The 19,184-nt window shown below is 36.4% G+C and overlaps 1 protein-coding gene across 1 annotated transcript in view; it reads left to right on the forward strand.

Annotated features, from left to right (window-relative positions):
• NPAS3 (neuronal PAS domain protein 3) overlaps positions 1 to 19,184 on the forward strand; it is an 846,484-nt gene that overhangs the window by 169,843 nt on the left and 657,457 nt on the right. The gene's annotated exons all lie outside the window — the stretch shown is intronic.

Below are 19,184 nucleotides of genomic sequence, written 5' to 3' on the forward strand. Positions count from 1 at the left end.
ATTCATTAGAGAATACAAACTATTAATAGTAATAAACTCGTACAGAAATGTATTCCCTGCAAACAGCCTAAATAATGTTGAGGTGTATGCTGTTTGATTATTTTGTGTGTAATACAAAAGTACATTGCATCATGTTTTGCTTTAGTGATACGAGCTTACAGGTGTAGCACCAGTGCTACATGTTTGTTTATACAACTAAAACTGAGTGATATTCCTCCATCTCCCACCCCTTTCCAACAGTAACATGGTGTATTTTACAAATGTCCCGAGTACAGATTAAGCTGTGGTGGCCATTGCAACATTATAGTTTATTAAAATAAATGAATCTCTCTCTTTTTTGTTGTTGTTAAAATACTAGGGATACTTTTGTAATGTTGTTACATGAAGGGCAGCAAGGGAGAGTAAAAGGAAGTGGAGTTCTATGCTATACACCTCCCCATACCATGGGAGCTGGCAGAAGCCTCATCATGCTTATATTAAGCCTGATCAAACTTCAGTGGACTGTGTTTCAGGCCCATAATGTAGACTGAACTTGAGATGAGAAGGCCAGGCCAGGGTAGAGATGGGGAATGAGCACTCCACATTGTATGTTCCCCTCTAATGAGAAAAGAGGAAGTCTGCACCAAAATTAATGCTGCTTCTATCTTTTATTCTGCATCTTCCCCCTCCCTTGGAGGCTGTGGAAAGGTATTGTTTTGGTGTAGCTTCAGGGGACAGAACAGGTGGCAACAACTGAGGCAGGGCATGGAGTCAGCCACATGGATTCACAGAATCCTTGGAAATGGGGCACATTTTCGTTACAGATCCTTTAGCTCTGTGTTGTCCGGAGGCAGTGTCCTCTGCCCCTCTTCCAAAGGCCACAAGCCCTTCCTGCCTGAGGGGAAAGTGCAGCAAAAAGTAGGTCTGGGTTTACTTGAGAATTTTATCCCATGGGAAGGTATGGTTTTAGAACATAGTTTCTTAAGCTTTTTACCTAAACGTCAATGACTGGAAATTTCAAGGAATATACTATTTGAATTATATCTTTTTTGAATAGATCTCATGCTTTTTGATAATCTAGTGGTACTAGAAGCAATGTGCAAACAGTAATTTTGTCTGTTGCCTATTAGATGGTTATATTTTTCACCACCTGTAGATGTTTGTGTGGTCTTCAGACTTCCAGATACAATATTCCAACCTTTAACATTTCCAAACAGTGCTCTTGTTTTAGCAATGAAGGCCAACAGTACTTTAATACGAAAAATACCCTTTCTCTGGATGTGAAGGGGAGAAAAAAGAGCCTTTTTGATGTACAAGCTAGTACATAACAATCTATTTATTTGGTGTATAAAAGTACTATGTTAATGACCCAAACATTTTCCATATAGTATTTAAAGACAGAATATTCTTTCTGAAGGGGGCTGGGAGAAAATCAATGTTTTAATGGTTTATTTTCTAAATTAAATTGTAATAAAAAGAACATATATAATATATGACTATTCAGCATGATTGATCGCTTTTGGGGATTTATACTTGTGTGTTGCTTTTAATGTGGTCAACAAAAGACAGAAGCATAAACACATTAATTAGTAATTATCTGCGTCAAGATATAGGAAGCATATTGAAGAATGAACTGTTTATTTTGGAGGGGCTGGAAATAAGGAACAATGAAACTTTCAAATAAAAGTTGTTGGACCTTTTTGCTGTAGATTTGAAAATAAGTCCAGAAGGCTGTGCTTAATATAACATGTGGCAGGTGGCCTGCATTTGCCTGGAGAATTCCTTTAGGGCAAGACAGCTCAGCAAACACATAAATCCTTTTTTCTCTGTTATCTAGTAGCACATTTAGTTGCCATGGGAATTTTATTTATGCGGCAGATCCTCTGCAGTTCAGTTTGTGCCTAAAGTTTAACTGTACAGCTGTTACCGTAAATGCTACATGGCAATATTTTCAAAACATAGCACCTTTGAACAAAAAGAACATTTCTTCTGTATTGATTTTGTTTTTCACATTATCAAACATCTTTTTGATTACAATAAGATATGGTTTGCCACAACACTTCACAAGTTCACCTAAGCAGCGGTTCTTGTGTTTATCGCTTTAATTACTGATAATTTGGAGAAAAAATATATTAAACATATTTCATGTAAAAATTGTGCCAGGGAGAATTAAAATTGAGTAACTAGCGGAAGATAGCACTTTAAAAACTGACAAAATACAAACTATTCTATGCAATTGGCTACTGATTAGAGAACTATCTTTGCTTATCTGCCACCTTTTAAAAACAAATTCTAGGTAAAATAACTAGACTATAAACATTTATCTTCTGTTTCTTTTAAATTATTTTCCTTAGGTTTTATAGAAGTTAAGATTGCTCTTTTGACAACACTGAGACTACCATTTTTCTTCAATTCAGCACTAATTTCGTCTTATTTTGGACGAATTGCTTTTGTTTAGTCCTGATTTGTACTATAAGTAAATCACCAGTATATTTCCTTGATGTGAAACAGCATGGATTGAAGAAGATAACTGGTGCTTTTAGAAAGAGTGTACAAAATTACCTAATTCCATTTGTGTCTGCACCCAATAAGAAAATTGCAGAAGGAAAACTAAATACAGGTTAAAAGTAAAATAAAATAAAATTGTGGAAGCGAACTACAATGATGAGAATCCTGCAGAATCTCACTTTTGCATGGAAAATTTTTCCACAATAAGTTATTTTTAAAAAGATATTTACTTTTCCAGAGAAGTATGGAGACTTTTTTCCTGCAACATTGCTTTACGCAAGTACAACTATCATTAAAATATAAAACCAAGATTTCTAAACAAAATGTTAGCATTATATTTAATGCAGTTTTTCTGGCACAAGTCACATCAGTTTAACGTCAAGCTTTCCTTCTGCAGTAATAGTTATTAAACAAGGTTCCTGGTATAAACACGCAACTTTCAAGTATTTCCTCTTTCTAATATAAACTGTATAAATATTCTGAACATAAATCATACCATGATTATTGGAATAATTAAATGCTTTAAGCTGCAGCAGTTTTGCCAAAGAAGCGCTGCCTTGGGCCTCTTCAACTCACCTGCCACTAAAGTCAGTCTTGATTCAGGAGAACAACAGTCTACTTATATCATCTGCAAAACTTAGTTGGTTCTCCTCCACTACTTGTTCTTTTATGGATCTGAAGACAGGCAACTCTTCCTTCCTTGAAACTCACAGATGTAAAGTAGGAAAAAGTGCTAATATCTGATGGATTCATCATGACCATACACAGAATCCACACAGGAGACAGCTTTTGGAGGTTAATCAACAACACCTTACTGCTTATTGTCTACAGAGTGAAAGATCACTAAGACGTAAGCTTAAAAATACATACATAAAAAAGCTAACGCTTTGGTAGCTCATGTTATGTAGCTGTCACTGGTGGCAGGACATTAGGATTTTTTTTTAAATGCTCTTTTCATCTTTTCTATGTGATGAGGATTGCTGAAACTTTGTGATGTCAAATGGAATTAATTTAGACTTTAGTTGGCATAGTTTATCAGAAAGAAAACTGAGAAGTGACTTGATTACAATGTATAACTATCTTCATGGGGAGAAAATATGGGGTACTGAAAGGGATCCTTAATGTATTAGAGAAAAGCTAACAAGAAGCAGTGGCTGGAAGCTGAACCCAGACAAATTCAAATTAGAAATTAGGCACAAATTTTTTAGAACAAACTGCCAAGGGAAGTGGCGAATTCTTCCTCTCAACAACATAAAATTAACACTGGATGCCATTCTGGAAGATGCGCTTTAGTCAGACAGAAGTAATTGGGCTCAATACAGGGGTAATGGGGTGAAATTTAATTCCCTGTGATACTCAGGAGGACAGACTAGATGTTTTAATGGTCCCTTCTGGCCTTAAATGCTGCACATCTATGAACTTTTACAAAGAAACCTAGCATGTGTATTCTGAGACAGGCAGTTTTAATTGAATTGGGTTCAAAGAGAAGGAGGAGGAAGTACTTAATAAAAATGGATGTAGTGAAACACCAACAGAATGCATTTAGGTCTCTACTCCAATCCTCTGTTTCCATGAAGCCTTAACAGTAGATCTCCACAAAAAATGAATATGAAGATCCAGTCCAATTCCTGTGATACAGCCTAGCTGATGTTGGGAACCATATGTAGTGCCTTCTGAGCTGCATGGAGTCAGTGTTATTTCTGTTTTGTAGAGCAACAAAACCTTATTTGTACATGTTTATTTTGGAAATGTCCTAAGTACTTACTGAATCCATGTGGTCATCTGGACGTTCAGGAGAATTAAATAAATAATGCTGCTGTTCTAATTCATTATAAGTACCTATATACATAGTAGTAATTTGTGGTTTTGATCAGCCTGGACCAAGGTTGAACATGTAATTTGGAAGTGAAACTGTAAGGTTCTATATCTGATCACCAGTCCCCCGTGGCAAAGAGCATTGTGTCAACACATCAGTCCCGATTCTCTGCAGCAGAGAGTAGGGGCCATCAAGGAGTCTGTTACTACTCCCTGTTTCCCAGGAGAGATATGCATGAGTCCCCTCTTCAATCAGAGCAGCCTGTGGGCTGCTCTAATTTACACAGCTGGTAATCATTCCCAAGATACTGTACATCTGCTCAGAATTGCTGGTTTGCAGTGCACTCAACCATGCCCCTGACATACCCTTTCCTGCTCCCCAACATGCCTCTTTATTTAAAGCTGGATGGGAGGTATTGGTGTAAATCTTAATGTGCAGTCTACCTTTGAAATCAAGTAAAATTTATTTTGTATAGCCCGTTCTGCACTTTTAGGATCTGAAGCAGAGCTGGGCTTCTGTTTTTTGGAAGGCTACACAAGGCTATGGAGTCCCTGATAACTGATTTTCAGATCTCATGTGTCATAGAAACTAGACACATTTTTTGTTGAGACAGGCACATAACACGGAGGAGAGAATATTGACATATAGTAAACGAAGTGATAAAAGGCAGTTGCTGTGCCATACTCAGTGGCTACTTTTCAAAACTAGCTAACTTTGCATTTTAAAACATTGTAGTTCACCAGAAGTGGAATCAGAAATGATTAGTATAATATTGTATTAAAACTTAGCCATTTTGGTTGCATGGAAAATGCTGTGAATGATAGTGGATGAAAACATTTACTTCACCACAAACTGATGAGTTCTTAGTGATTAATCAGTCAGTGAATATTGTTCCTGGCAGTGGTGGGTGCTGTGAAGGCTTGATTATAATATTTAAAAAGATCATAACATTAAGATAAATTCTCATAAAACAATCTGTTGTCTGTTGGTATGTGCTGTCTAGTTCTGAAAACTAAGTGCCTTTTTTGAGAAGGCAAAGTTGTTGGAATATTTAAAACCTAAGTAGCTGCATACTTGTGCTGCATGTCACTCACATTTTTATGGTTGAATTTGCATGAAAAGTAGCTTCATATTTTTTAAAAAATGTTTAACTTTTTTTAAAAAATGGCTGTAACATATGGTATGTCACGTTTCCTTTTCAGGTGTGAGTGTCTGAACTGCAGCAATGTTGCATTAGGTAGCAGTCACAAAGAATATAAAATTAGTGAAGTTCGGGTCAGTCATTCTCTAAAGGCAGAGGAAGCTCTTAATGTCATTCTCAGGTCATCCCCACTAGCAAACCCAAGAGTTCAGGTTTGGGGGGGAATATTGGCTGTAAAAGTTGGACACAAGCACCTGACAACACTGAGAGGAAAGAGTAACAAAGGACAGTGGGGGAATAGAGACGGGAATGGTGTATCACAGGCATCCTATAACAGAATAACAAATAATTACATTGGAGAATTTATAGCAGTAGTTCATTCTTGTCTTTCCTTTTTTTCTTCTAACTTACAAATCTATGCAAAGTTGACTGTTTCTATTATTTGAATTTGTATATTGCTGATTCCCTTATCGTTTTTCCATATAGTTCTAGATGCCTTGGTTATGCTCTTTCTATTCTAGTAGTTGGAGGCAGAAAACACAGAAGTGTAAAGTTCTTTTCCCTTCAGTATAAAAGGATGTTCCTGATAGCTACCCTTAATGTTCAAATGGACAAAACATAGTGGAAATATTGCACGGCTGCCATAGGGGTGTGCAGTAGAAAGCAAAGTGCACAGGGATAGGAATGAGCATTCCAAGAATAAGTTTGTGTACGTGCCTAAATTAACCATTCTCTTCTTTCCTTCTCTCTGTTCTCTTCTCTCATTAATGTTTTATTTTGTTTTACCCTTTTGTTTTATTTTGCAATTTTTTTTTGCTCAAGTGAATCTGTATGGCGTTTATATTTTGACGCATTGGCACTTATGCTTTCTGGGGAAAAGGTATAGAAGTTTAGCTTTTGTGAGCTGTTGTTCACTTTGAGCACAGTTGTTAATCTGTTTTCTGGTTTGAGCAGGTGGAAAGATCACTTAATGTGTTAGCTAATATAAAAGATTTGGAGTGGGTCCTTATAGGGCTGCCCAGAATCAGAAGCTACTAGTTACTCCTGGAGCTCTCTGCCGGTTGTGTTCAGTTTACCATGTCAGCCTACCCGTCTTTTCTGAACAGTTATCTTTCCCCCTTGTGTCCAGGACCTGTCCTTTTGTGAATATCTTCCTTTTTCCTTGTGCTTTAGATGCCGGAGGCCTGTTTTTCCTTCCTTCACCCACTCACCAGTTTCTGCCAGAGATCCAAATCTGCCAGTAAGCTTTCCATTTCTGAAGGATATTTGTTTTAACAACTCACTACCTAAAGATACAGACAACTTGTTTTTTTGCTGAATCCCAGTTTCATGGTGGAAAGAGACAAAAATTCTGAGAGCTACTTTTGCCACTTAAAGTTGCCCATTTGCTGTTCTCCGTAAATACTTTTTTAAAAATGGGGAATCTAAGTTCTGTCCAACTGAATTTTACTTTTTAATAAGGTGATGAGAAATGCTAATTATGCACCTGAATTCCAGTGAAAATATTTTGGCAGCTTAAAGTTGTGATTTACTAATACAGTTTGCATTTTTCAGTGACTGTATGTTTTTTATGATCTTCAATTTACTTTTTTTGAAAGAATCCCATCTGTTACTTAGACAAAGTCACTCCTACCACATAACTGATTTGTTGGGGAAAGTTTTCTCATATTCAAATAGTGTTTTATGATGTTTGCTAATTTTTTGTTTTATTTTTTAAAGAACAGTTCTGTTCTTTTTACTCTCTCACTCTTGGCAGCATGTTCTAGTAGTTTGACTAGGAAACCAAATTTGCCTGAGGATGTGATATATAAGACATAAAAGTTTGTATATTATTTGAAGACTTAATACTTTTAGGAATGTGTAGAATGCTGCATGTCAGGATTCCAAGGAGATAATAGTGTACAGTGCCACCTGACAGGGGAAGGAAGTATGTGAATATATGTTATTGCCCTCCATATGCAATTTGTATTAATTTAAAATGGGTGCATGTGTACATGCCTACGCAATAGAAAGGGCAATTATGTTAATTCTACAAAGTAATTTCAAAAATACATAAAAATAAACATTCCTGCCAGAATTCCTGTGTACCTACCACCTGCGTCAATACTAAATAACAGTGACACAATAAGCCATCCTTGTTTTAATAAAATGTGTATGTTTGACTATATAGATATATTGCTCTTCACTTTCTTAACTGTACATAAATAATGGGTCTGGATGTCCTGCACTTCTGTCATTGGTGTCCTTGGAAATTCATATCACTTTACCCAATAATTATTTGTCAGATATTCTGGAATTATAATGTCAACCAGACATAAGTCATTAAAAAAGAGAGTTTATTTTTTTCATCTTTATCTGAGTACAGAACTTGAATTTCAGGTGATGCTGACAATTATACTTTTAAAACATCTTTGTGCAAGATAAAGGTAATTGCTTGTTCCTGTTGAGATGACGTACTCAAGCTCAAACCTTTGTATGAAGATATTGTATTGTCTAATTTACAATAATCTTTCAGGACTTTAAAATTGGCAGTTAAAATGTAGTCCTAATAGTTACTTAATGCAATATATTTTACACTGAATTATCAGGTTCCATTATTAGTTACATGTCATAGAATAATGCAGGATGGAATGAAACATAATCAGGCAATGTTTTCTCTAATACTACTTTATCCGACCTGGTTGGAGTTTTGCCTGAATAAGTCATCCAACACTGGGCCCTATTTTTGTACTGTTTTCTTAGTAATACGGCTATTACTAGCTACTTTCCTTTTTATTTGGAAAAATGAAAATTTAGAAACTTACACAATCTGATTATACTGTCTGTGTAAACAGATTTTTGGGTGGTTATTTTCACTTGATTGCTAATCAGAGATTTTGAAAATGCAGTGTTCGTGTATTATTAATAACTTTAGAATACTTCCTTTTATCATGGTCTAAATAGCCTTTGAGTTTAATCAGCTCATAATTTGTTTAATACAGAGTTGAGCAACCTCACAATGTTGTAGTTTTATTATACTGAACTAACTTTCAAAAGTGGTCAAAATCCAAATAAAACAAATGCACTTACTATATGTTTACAGGGCAGTGGACAAAAAGAGAGAGAGAAAAAACAAATCAGTTGAGAAGGTGCAGTGATCACCTCTGGGCCGATTTGTGGAATCTCTGTACAGTTTATGAATTTTGTTTGATATTGGAGACTCTGTGTATTTGTGTCTCACTGGAAACTCCAATTTTGAATGTTGGGCTTGTTTGGCTTCTCAGCTGTCTTGCCTCCATATTGTCACCTACAGGAGTCAACAGTGGAGGGTTGTTAAAGTTTGATCATCCATTCAAATGCAGTACCATTGGACAAAGATGACCACTACCCAGGGCCAACTAGTTTTTCAAATCTGAACTCAAGGGGGTGGTAACTAAAGCAGTTGGATCACCTGGTGGGGGACTTTCATTACCTGTTTAGGCTGATCAAAGGATTCCCTGTTAAAAAGAACTGCAGGTTATAAAAGAGAGGTCTCTGCCTGTGGATGGGGACAGAAGAGACTAGTGAAAGCAGGAAGCTGGCTGGAGGAGTAAGGTTGCCAACTTTCTATTTGCACAAAACCGAACACCCCTGCCCTGCCCCTCTTCTGAGGCCCCACGCATTCTCTGAGGCCCCACATCTGCTCACTCCATCCCCCATCCCTCTGTCGCTTGCTCTCCCCACCCTCAGAAAGAAAGAAGGAAAGGAAAAAAAGTGCGGTGTATAGTTTTAGTTAAGGTGTTGTTTATTATTTTAACTTAGATTTGTTATAGGTCTGGAACATTAACACCTCTGTCTACTTTGGAAGTGTTATGTAGGTACAGTACCCTGACCTGGAGAGACAGTTATTGATAGGTGCCAAAATAAGATAGACCTACCTCTTCTAAGCAAAGAAGGTTTTGACATAATTGTTGTTTAATGGCAGAACTATTTCTCTAAAGGGTGTGAGTATCTCATTTTATCAAGGGTCAAATTCAGTCTTGGGGCATGTACACATACCTTCCATGTGACTGGAGTAGTAGGTGTCTTTCAGAACAAATATGAGCCCAAGTCCTCCTCTTGTCCTATTTAATACTCCAACTCTCAGATGTTTTTAAAAGTGGCCTCATAGAACAGTACTGTTTGCTATATGTACAAACCACTGTATATGCTATTCAAGTAAATCGGTAAACTACTCTTCATTCTTTAGTGACCTTAAATGGCACCATATAACCATTTCAACTGCATGTCTTGTGCCCCTCTTAAGGTTAAGCAATATGTTGTACTGTTGATCAAATCACCTCTGTCTTCAGAGTAGTGTTTCAAAGGTACAAAACATGTAGTTTTCTTACTTTTAACTAAGGATGTTGTTCTGTGCCTTGCTTGTGATAGAAAAGTGCACTACACCATACTTTTGTTAGTGAGCTCTTGTATACTTTGGCTAGAGCGCACCAAGTTACCTAAATTTATCTCTTATACTTCAATTTTTGACTAAAGGATGTTTGGAGTAGTGTAATACCCCCGCAATTAACAATCAAGAAAGAAGAGAATGCTGCCATCATGTATTTTTAAAATTATATCCAGGAATTTTTTAAAATGACATCTAGGAATGCTTTATGATAAGCTTTGTTCAAGATTAAGTGTTCTAATATCAAGAGAGATTCACTCAGTTTTGCAATCCTGTAGCCAGCATCTGAATTGTTACTGATGAAGCACTCTATTAAATCAATAGAGATATCTGGTAACAGTCTGTAAATAGTGTAAAGAACATAGGAGTTTTTAGCAAACAAATTTTATTTAGTTTATTTAATGATTTATCTGTTTTGTTTTGTTTAGTTTAACATGACCCATACTTAAGCATCACAGCATGGACCCTATGGGACTCTTCAAAAGTGGAAATCCAAACATGGAAAGCTCCAGTTAACTTTGTCTGACATCTAAAACGGAACAGAAATGTGTGATTTCTCTAGCAGGTCAGGAGCACAATAACAGAAGAGTAAAACAGGTCTGAAGGCAAAAATTTGAACACAGACTCCCCCCAAATCACTTTTTATTGCAGGGGTTTTGGATTAACCCAAGTTGACTTCACCTTGGTAATAGCACACCATGCTTTGATGATTCAAGGTTGGGTCTCTTTCTAAAAAATATGCTCTAGCTCAACCAGAAGTTATGGATTTGATTCAGGAATCACTTGATGAAACTTTAAAGGCTGGTGATGGAGGTCAGACTAGATGATTGTAATGGTCCCTTCTGGCCTTAAAAATCCATGAGTAAGTTTCTACTGGTATTTCTGACATGCAACTTTACAAGCAATAAACTAAATATATATATATTTTTTAAAAACCAGGCCAGGGTAGGTCTTGGGTTTCCCCACTGCTCTCAGCTGGATTCTTTTAAGGAGTTGAGGTTAAATTGGCCCATCTGCACGTAATTATCTCCTGACTAATTGTGCCTCTGAACTGATCAGAGCCTTTCTCCTACAGACACCAATGGGACAGGCTGTGGCAGGGCTTTGGTATCCTCCCCAAGCCACATGGAAAGCTGGTGAATCACATCATGTCTACAAACTTCAATATCTTAATTTGTTTCTTAGAGCAAAATCTCCCAAATTATCTATACTGTAATATGCACTATGTAAGTATATAGTATGTAAGATGCTCACAACTGTAGCCTTACCATATTATGCCCTTTTACCAATAAGGTAGGCTTCTGTGATTTTTAGGGGCAGACAGGGGACCCTAAACTAATTTAGTATTAGACATGGTATAAATGTAGCAATAGTTAAATTGGTCACCACAAATGGATAAAAATATTAGCACACATTGTATATACACTAACAACAGCAGTTAAAATTATCTTACTAAAATGGGCAGATTCATAACTGCCTATTGATAACTCGATACATATCAACATTATTACATACATATTTTAGAACTTTTATGCCTCCCAACAGAAAAATGGAGTCTGTCTTGGTATCTAGAACCCAATGAAAGATTACTTTTCAATGAATAAGAGGTAATTGAATATTTGACTTCTATAGTTCCATTCTACAAACCACTTCAAATTATTTAATTTTTGTTTAAAAGGCAAACATGGTTTATGAGTAAGGGTTGTATTCACCTTATCCATAAGACATTTGGCTCAAGAAGTCTTCTTTGGACTCTGATATCTTGGAAATTATTGGCCCAGTTCCCTCTTATTTTCTTAGCCAAAGTTATAGGGCTCCAATTCAGCAAGGTATTTAAGTATATATTTAAAATTATGCACAAATAGTCCCTGTAACTTCTAATGGGATTTGACTTCAATGAGACTGTGCAGGTGCTCAAAGTTAAACAGATACTTGAGTTTCTTCCTGAATCTGTGCCTAAAAAAGTTGTTGTTTGGGCAAGACGCATCAAAAAATTTCCAAGTCATAGTTCTATTGTAACGTAAGTTTTAACTTATTTCCTAAAAGATGCAGCTTCCATTTCTCCTTCAATTCTCATTTAATTTTATTTCAGCATGACATTTTTGCTGTCCTAGAGCCTCGAAGGGAATTTCCCACTCTGACAACACAGTCAGTTGTAAATCTGAATAAAACTTAAACCCAGTTCTGTAGACAAATGGTTTGGCTAAATACCCCTTTTAAGATAAATGCTAAAGAGACATTTCATTTAGCTGAAATGTTGGTCTACAGAACTTTCTTTCTTGCATTTTGTTCAGCCTGTGGAAATTACCAAGATTTCTGTCAGGCACTGTTTTATACTGGTTTGAATCTGATATGTTTGTCAGGCAGTGGTATGTTTCTGTGGGTGATTTCAGATCTTCCACTGGGATAATTAGGCTTGGTGTTTGTCAGAATTTTGTTTTGGGCTAGCTATGGTTCAGCATTTATATGCTGTCTTTGGGCCTGATTAATCATTGGCTTGATATTGGATTTCATTTCTGTGCTAAGGACGTGCTAATCCATTTGTTAGTTAAAGAAGGAAATCCAAACTGTGCTCTTATTGTATGGACAAATTCTTTAGCCAAGGCTAACACACAAGTTAAATTGGTAAAATGAAGGTATTCATGAAGTGGATTCAGCTGTAAGCTTAATGCCACCTCAACTTTTCCTTTAGTTTGTATAGATGTACATTACTCAGTACAGGATTACCAGTTTAGAAACCCCTGTGCCTTTTTGAATTTAAAGTGTTTTTTAAACATCACATTGGACAGATTATTAAGACTTCCTACTGTCATTTGAAAAACGTAACTACACTTTGCCCGTGTTTATCCTTGTCTGATTTTGAAAAGCTGGCTCAGGGTTTTATCTCCTCCAAGCTAGACAACTATAATGTCTTGCTTGCTGGTCTGCCAAGCAATCTTATTACCAAGCTTGAGCAAACCTCTGTTTCCAGAGAAGTATATCTTGCAAAAAAGCACAAGCATATCTTCCTAATCGTGGCACTGCTGCATTGGCTACTCAGAAACAAAGGATTGATTGTGAAGATGACCTATGAGGCCCTTTATAGTCAAGGTCCTGAATATATCTCCTGATTTAATTTTGAGATATATCCCTTCCAGCCCTTAGTACTCTTCATTGCTCTGTTACTGCAAGTTCCAATTACATAAGTACAAACCTTGGGTGATAGAGCATTCTGCCACTGTGCCCAACAGCTAAGGAATAAGCTGCTTCTTTCCGTTTAGGAAGCTCATGCTGTTTGTTTAAATCTCTTTTTTTGAAGACCCACTTGTTTTTCTGTTGCCTTTTTTTCTTTCTTTTTATTGGGTATCATTTTATATCCTGTAACTCTGTCATTTCAGACTATAATATGCCAGGGTGCTATACAGAATAAAGTTTTATAATTGTAGTCGTAAGTTACTAGCATTTCATTTCCATGTGAATAGACTGATTTGTATTTATTGTCCATCATTCCTTTGCAGAAGAGTATGCCTTTCTTTATAGTGAGAAGAGACCAAGATTTTGTAACAGTTTAGGGAAAGAAAAGCTTTTTATTCTCCAGGAGTCTGATTATGAAAAGTAAACAGGATTATCTTTTTTTCAAATACTTGATTACTGACCCAGAAATAAGGTGACCATATTTTCAAAATCAAATACTTGGAATGCTTTTCTGCCCACAATTTTTTAGGGTTGTGAAAGACAAAATATACTTTTTCAAAAAATGTCGCTGTTACTACTTGTAGTTCCTGACTAAAGACTGACATGTAAGTTCCTCAGGATGGAGGATTTTTTTTGCAGTCATGTAGTTTTCTGAATGAATTCATCATGAAACACTGAACAACTGATGTTAACATTAACTTTGAGCAAAAAACCAGTTTTCATAGTTTCTATGTTTATTTAGTTTTTTACTTCACTCCAAACACTGATCATCACACTGAACACTCATTCTACTAGACTGATTGTTCCTGGTGCAGCAAAGAGTAAATTCTTCTCTTAATAGCAATATGTCTTCAGCAAACATTTTGTAGTTATAAAACAAATATATATATTGATTGATAGAATGAAAACAGGGACATTTCAGATGTCTTGAAAGAAATCTTTGGGAAACTGGGACTTCATATGAAAAATTGGAACTGTCCTGATAAAGCTGGGGTTTATGAACACCTTATCCAGAAGTCTGCCTTACTTCCACTTCCAATTGGCTATCTCTTGCAAACAACCGCATAGAGGTATAGTCAAACCTGTCCACGGACCCAGTCCCTGTGTGAGTGCCACCTCATCCCACCTTTCCTACCACCATGTTGGGAAACTGAATAGAGGGCTAGAAGGGAAGGAGACATAAAATGAGTTCACTGTATCACCTCCTTCTCTTTACTCAGTCAAATTTGGAATATCTCACTTACTGAGAAACGGCTAAAACATTGTTGTCTGCCTCTGCCTCCCTATAACCAAGTTAAGGGCATTGCACAGAAGAGATATGAACAGATGAATTAAAGCAAAACACCAGACATAAATATAAATTGTATTGATTTAAAGAAAATAAAATGCAGCAACACAATACATTATTCCTCCCACCCCAAAACTTCAGAAAAGTTGAGTCCTTTCTAAATCCTAAGACTCTCAAGGACTGATGTAAATAATTCATGTAAGGATTCTCCTCTTTCACTTCCCCATGTGATTTTCTCACAGAGTCAAAGACATACTTAGAATGTGTGGTAACTATGAAGAGTTATTTGTTGATCTTGAAAGGAGAGGAAGGGATGAGGAAAGTTGTTTTCAATAGGCCTGGCCAAGATAATGATAAACCAGGAAGGTGAATTTGATAGTAGAAAAACTTGGTGGAATTACCGTATGATGTAACCATGTTTTAGATATTTTTTTTAAATAAAAGGTTGTGACAGCAATTTCAGCAGGAAAAAAGTTCAATATTAATAAAACTAACTGGTTTATGCTGTAGAATGAATTAAGAAAATGTAATTAAATTAGTATTAGTCTTATCAAAGTTTTCACTCACTGTGGGTATGCAGTTGGGTTATTGGTGAAATTGCAGTGGAGAGCACTTTGTGACAGTTAGTCAGAAGGTCCAATCCACATGCAGGAAAGGGCTACTAAATATATTACAAACTTGTTTACTTGAAAACTTATCAGAAGTTTTGATATTTGTAGGATTGTATAATTGTTTATTTTTAAAAGGGAAGTAGCAGAAATATGTATTTACCTGGCATCTTATCGCAAAAGAAATTACAGTTGATTTTCAACTGGGATTTCAAATCTAACCAGCTATTTCCTTATGAAGTGTTTAGAACAGAAAATATCTTAGAAATATTTACATTATCGTGCTAAATGAAATTTTGCTTTATTGAATATGGTGTAGGGTTTTTTTAAGTATTCAGAATTATTAAAAATACTTCATAACAGAGGTAGAGAACAAATCATTGCATCTTTGATACTTCCTATTCTTGCTGTGTACTTCAAAACAGAAATTGCTGTAAAGTAGTTAAGAATTATGGTTAAGGCTAATCAGTCTCCTAATGACAGCTTCACCCTTGCTATCTTCACCTGTGCTATGATTCAGTCTTTGGCTGAGTGGATTGACAATAATAGCTGGGCAGAACAGCAGAGCTCTGGATCTTTAAGTACTAGTCATGGGACCTCATTGGGACCTCATTGTGCTAGGTGCTGTACATACACCCCTCCCCCAAAAGTCGATTCCTGCCCCTAAGAACTTACGATTTAAGTATAAGAAAAGAGCAAAAAGTTGGATACAGACAGACTGATGGGGATAATACAGGGTAACAATGAGACAATATTAGTCAGCATGATAGGCAGTAATATCAGTGCCTCAGCGACTGTATTGGTATGTTTTTTGTAGGCATTGAGGAAAAAGAGAGTTTTAAGGAGGATAATTAAGTAAATTTGTAGATGTTTACTTCATAACTGTAAGGGTAGTTAAGCACTGGAACAAATTACCTAGGAAGGTTGTGGAATCTCTGTCACTGGAGAGTTTAAAGAACAGGTTAGATAAACACCTGTCAGGGATGGTCTAGATAATACTTAGTCCTGCCTCGGTGCAGGGATTGGACTAGATGACCTAGCAAGGTTTCTTCCAATCCTACATTTCTATGAACTCTGATATTTGTTCCCATTGTACCCGATGAGTTGGGGAATCAAGTTTCTGCATCTCTTCCACACAACTTAGATTTCCATTCCGTGCTACTGTTACATTTTTTCCAGTAATATTTCTTTAACTAATATTTCACCAGGTGGATACTTTCACAATGTCTTGCTTATTCATTCTGGGACTTTCAAGCCAGAATTTCTACCAGCAAAATGTCTGATTTTTTCCCCTTATGATTTCTTAAGATATGCGGTACATGGAGTACATTCACAGTGCAATAAATTGTGCTGAATATATAACCTATGAAGCCTTTGAAGAAAATATCTTCTCCCACCTACTCCTTTTTAACAACAAGCTCCAGTGAATAGGTTTTCATTCACTGTTGTATCACTGCACAACATTCAAATAGATGTAGCCTACCAGAGCATAAATGCCTATTTAAATGAAGGGAAAACTGTTAAAAAATTAGCTGCTAATACTTTTTTCAAATGTTAGAAAATGACTTGCACACATGTGGACAGCAGCCAAGAACAGTAGGTCTTTTCAGTAATATGTGTTCTAGGCACCACAACAGAGAAGGGAAGTTGGGAAAGTGTATTTTTGCATGTTTGGCAATATTTTTCTCTCCACCATGCTACCAGGCCAAGAACAGTAGTTGATGTAATATCAGGTGTCCTTGACCGTCCTTTGAACCTCTTGTACCACTCTAAGGATGGATGGCTGCTGGGCTATTTCTCTTAGGGTAAGAGTCCCTTCCTGTACTGTTACTTTTTGGCTGCTTTTCCTCAATTAGAGCACTTCTGTTGGAGGTATTAATCTTTCCACTTCTCCTGTGGCTGTTGCATTTGCATAGCAGGCATTCATTGAATCCCTGTATCCTGCACAGTGTCACTTCCATTTCAGATTTCCATCTTGTTTTTTACTTTTCCTGCTGAAGTAGGTCAGAATTGTAATGATAATCATATAATCGTAAAGCCAGGAAATACACTGAACATGCAAAACAGAACAATCACACAGAGTAAATTAAAATCCATCCATTTTCTGATAGTGTAGTTTTCTCCATTTCCTGTTTTGCAAAAACAGAAGGAGATCCTGGTAAGCAAAGCAGAGAATGAAATGGAAGAGTGCTATAAAACGGGACACCCTAAAAAATGTTAGGAGCAGCTGCATTCTGAAGTTGATTAAGGAGTTAGAAAAGGCTATTGATGAAGGCCAAATGTAGCCTGAGCTTGCAAAAGTGACCTGCAGTAAACCCATTAAATTTGCTAGCAGTCTGTGTGTGTTTGACGTTTATGTGCTTTTGGCTATATGGAGAGCAGCCAAGCAGCAGAATAGCAGTATGCTAAAAAAAGAAGTAATTTCTCACATGTTGTTTGCTGTATTTTGCATGTCATTGTAGTTTAATCATATTGGTAAGAGGTTCGGATATACTACTACTGAAGTTGTAGTTAGATAATGATTGACACTGACAATAACTCATTATTTTGTGAAGGATTCAGTGCGGTAATCAAGGGTAATATATTATAGCATGAAACTGATCATAAAATGCTTTACATTTATAAACATGCTAAATCCTGTTCTCACTGGCCAACGCCAGATGCTTTGAGGCCTGTGCTTTCTATGCCATCGTTTTGGCCACATCCAGGGTATCTGATGTTTCCATAAATTTTCTGCACAAACGTTTTCTCTTAGAAGGTAGGAAGTAAGTGACATTTTCCTTATGGCTCAGCTGGGTTTTGATGAACAACTACATGCTTTGTTTGAACTCAGCCTACATACTGCTATACAAAGGTATTACTTGACAATTTTAGGTTTTGAATTGAGACTTCATTACATGGCCCACTTTCACATATATATGATGCAGGCAAAACACAGAATGCTGATATTACTATTTATTTTATTTTATTTTTTGTATTTATTTTAATGAATTGTGAGATAAGACTTTTCTGTGCTCTTAAAATTGTAACAGACAGAATGAGCAATTCTTTGCTTCAGAGATGTTCTGTAGAATATCACTATGTTTTTATTATTTCGTTAACCATTCATTATAATATACTTTAATTTTTCAACTCAAACAATGGGAACGCTTTCAGGTCCAGAGCTTAGCTGACCCTATGGAAAATCTGGGGTTTGACGCTGACCTCTTTATATCCTTGGCAAAGAGGGGCTGCTGCAGCAGATGAAGGGGCACAACAGAGATCTCTCAGGCATAGCTTAGCAGGAAAGACATAGCAGCATTACCACTTAGAGTGAAACTTTCTGACTTCTCAGCCACATGGATTGTGGGCAGAAAATAAAAAAAACTATTGTGGTATGATTGCTGAGAATGGAATTAATCTGTTTTTCCCTTGTGAATAAGGAAAATAGTTTTACATTTCTATAACAAAGTAAACATTTAATCACATTAAAAGGTCCAAAACATTCTGGTGCTTTTGTATGTGTCCTTTTCTTGCTCCTTTTCCACACATGGGACTTAGTACTGAGTGGTGCTGAACAGCCACAGCTCTCACTGAACTCAGCTATATAATAGGTTTGTCAATGGGAGTTGTAGGTGCTCAGTATTTTGCCCACGTGCCATGGCTCTTCATTGTCCACATTTAATGGCCTGCTATTCAAACTATTTCTCAAGTTTGATCTGACAGTGGGATATCTCCATTGACAATTCTGCTAATAGAGACATGGAATTGCTTTGAGAAATATAAGTGGGCCCTTTCCTTAATTTGGTGTTGCCATGGGCCATTGATGACACTTCCATTTCATTCATGTCTGGAGTATGCAGGGAAACTTTTTAAGAATGCTCATTATGCCAAAACCTTAGATTAATACACAGGATCCTTTCTTGGCAGAAAGTGGTGATTTGATGGCCATCAGCTATGCACCTTCTGTATTCTATGTTGTAGAGCAAAGGACCATGCACAAGTTCCATTTTCAGTTCTAGATTTCTCCATAAATAATTGTCATATGCTTCCTGATGAGAAAATAATACCGTAACCGACAGCACTTTCATGTAGAGACTTCATTTAACAGTTGATTTTGTTTCTTTGAGTATAGTGATACTAGATGTCTGGTTATTATTTATTATTGATATAAAAGAGCAATAATGAAATTCTTTACTGGGTGGTCTCTGAATCTTATTTTCATCTCCCGATTTGAGCATCTCTTTTTTCATTTCCCTCATCACCTTTCTAATCTTTTAAATTTA

The sequence above is a fragment of the Eretmochelys imbricata genome, chromosome 6 (assembly GCF_965152235.1).
Source record: "Eretmochelys imbricata isolate rEreImb1 chromosome 6, rEreImb1.hap1, whole genome shotgun sequence".
Classification (NCBI taxonomy): domain Eukaryota; kingdom Metazoa; phylum Chordata; order Testudines; family Cheloniidae; genus Eretmochelys; species Eretmochelys imbricata.